We start from the raw sequence: 2,861 nt of genomic DNA, 5'->3' as shown, positions 1-2,861 counted from the left end.
GGCTTTGGGTGAAATGATACCACAGGTTCATTAGTGTGACAAATGTACCAACTCTGGTGGGAGATGCTCAAGGGTCTGTGCAGGGCACAGTATGTGAAATACTGCATTTCCTACTCTATTTTGCCATGAATCTAAAGCTGTTCCAATAAAGCATTTTTAAAATTGCCTATAAGTTTAAAAACAACGCGGAAAATCCAAATGAGGTCGATAGCTTAGTTAATAACAGTGCAAAGTTAACTTCTAGTTCATAACATACAAGTTAAATAGTGTTATCATTGGAGGAAGCTAGAGTAATACACAAATGTGATACTTGACATTTTATGACAAAATTACATAATACCAATACATAATCTCTGATAGGAATATCTGAGAAAAGGGAACCCAAAAATAATGCAGACCACTACAGGCTTAATTCTCATGTCTAATACAACATGACAAAAAAAAAAAAAAAAAAAAAAAAAAAACACCTTTTATTAGCTTTTCAATTCTATAGATTAAAAATCATGAAATTGAACATTTTGGGGTTGCTTTATTTTGGTCTTTTTGAAACACAGTTTCACTATGCAGTTCATGCTAGCCGAACACACTTTGTAGCCCAGGCTGGCCTCAAACTCATAAATGTCCTGCAGCCTCAGCTTTGTGAATGCTGGGATTACAGATGCGTGTCACCATGCCCATCCAAAGTTGAACAGTTTTGGGGGGCCAGGAATCTAGCTCAGTGGTCTAAAACACCTCCTTAGGCAAGCTTAGGCAGGTGCAGGGGACCGAGGCTTGATCCCCAGCACCACATGCCATGCCAGTCCCACCCTCAGGATAGGCTAAGCAGGCCAAAAACAAAATCAAACATTTTAAAAGATAACTGAAAATCAATGGTTTTTAAGTTTCCATAGTAGGATCAATGTTATTTACATAGACCATTTTCATCTTTATTAACTTTTTAACACAAAAATAGAAAAAATTTTCAATCTAAAAAAATCTACTCATTTCAGAAAGTTTATTTCCATAGTACCATAGTTCACTGGCCAAATAGCTCAGCAGATTAAAGCACCTGCAAGCAGGCGCAGGGGCAAGGGGTTCAATCCCGAGGCCTGCCATGCCAGACCTTCCCCCTGGGGCACACTGAGACAGCAGTTGAGACTGGGTATGGTGTCACATGCCTATAATCCCAGGTCTTGGGAGGCTGTAAACAGGTGGATCACTATGAGTCCAATCTAGTAGTGAGACCATGAACACCAGACCCTTCCCTAAAATACAAAAACAGAATAAAATAAAAATAAAACATAGTACCATATTTCATGAAACTGAAGTCTATTTGTTGACAGAGATTTAATTATAGACAAATTCATTTATACCAAACAAAAACATATTGCTCACCTAAGACAGTTTAAATATTTATGGTTATTACAGATGTGCAATTAAGTCCTCTACAAAGATCAGTTCATTTAGACTGGGTAAGCTCCTAATTTACCATTTTTGATGAAGAAACAAAAAACATGATATATATTTTTTAATTAATTAATTATTTGGTACGGGTTCTCTCTATGCAGCTCTGACCTATAGTGATCCTCATGTCTCAGCCTCCCCAGCTGGGATTACAAGCATGCGCCACAACACCCAGTTTCAGTGGCTAGCATGGTGAGCTCAGGGTTCCCAGGAAAATTATATAAACTTTATAAAACATGGGGCCGGGGGGATGGCTCAGTAGAATAAGCGCTTCCCTGGCAAGCACAAGAGCGTGAGTTCAATCCCTGATTCCACCAAAAAAAAAGCCTTAGAAACTTTATAAAACAAAGGAAGATTATAGTTTCAACACAGAAGTGGTTCTTTTTCTTATTTCAAAAAATTATGAAAATGTTGTAAAATGCAAAATAGGAAAAACCATAACACACCTCAATTTTTAAAACCTAGGGAAAAAGACCTCTTTAATTATGTACTGAAGTCCAAGGATGAATCTATGCAAATTTTAAAATTATTCACACAGGTAGGTTAGCCATGAGAGCACTGTATTAATGGAACCTTCTTAAATTTTATCTTGGCTCAATAAAAAATGATAATGCTTTGGGATATATATGAAACAAGGTCATTTTTACCTATCATTCCTTTGAATGGGGAAAAAGGGCAAAATCCTACAGTGTAAAGCAAACTATGAAACAAAGAGTTCTCAAAGTAGAAATGTATCTTTTATTTTAATTTAAAACACTGAGCTGCCCAATTGGCCCAGACTACAGAGAAAACAGAATGAGCAGGAAGTGAGGTGGAAGTCCAGACTGAGCTGCCAAGAAACAGCCAGTTTGGTTTCAGGTTTTCTTCTGACTTCTCACCAAGTATGAAGACAGACTGTTCATTCTCAGTACCAGAATAGGAAATCAAATGGGAAAACATCACTTATACTTCACTAGCATATCCTACAAAAATGGAAAGAATTTTAGGAATAACTATACTTCCTCCTCAAGCAACTTAGGGGAAATCATAGCTTAAAAAAAATCTTTTAACTATAATAGAAACACTCACTTCCAAAATAGTCTAAGAAGGGAAAGGCAGGTAGCTATTTTAAGTTTCATGTAGATGAAATATATTCAAGTAATAACTTCTCAACTACCTTTTAATTAGAGAAAAATTTCCTCTTTAATCCTCCAAAATGTTCATATAGAAGAATGCAAATTATCACCCATGTTATGGGCAAAAAAACAAAGATTAAATGATTTATGTTCAATCCACCATTCCGAAAAAAAAAAAAAAGATTTATAAGATAGGTTATACCATTACCATACCGGGAACAAAACCTAACCTGCTCCTCCACAAGTATGTTATACATACATGAATATCAGTGAAGTCATTAAATACTAAACCTAGACTTATCT

Source organism: Octodon degus, unplaced genomic scaffold, assembly GCF_000260255.1.
Source record: "Octodon degus isolate 3935 unplaced genomic scaffold, OctDeg1.0 scaffold00269, whole genome shotgun sequence".
Taxonomy (NCBI): domain Eukaryota; kingdom Metazoa; phylum Chordata; class Mammalia; order Rodentia; family Octodontidae; genus Octodon; species Octodon degus.
The sequence above is the reverse complement of the archived record's forward strand: the minus strand, read 5'-3'. Positions refer to the sequence as shown.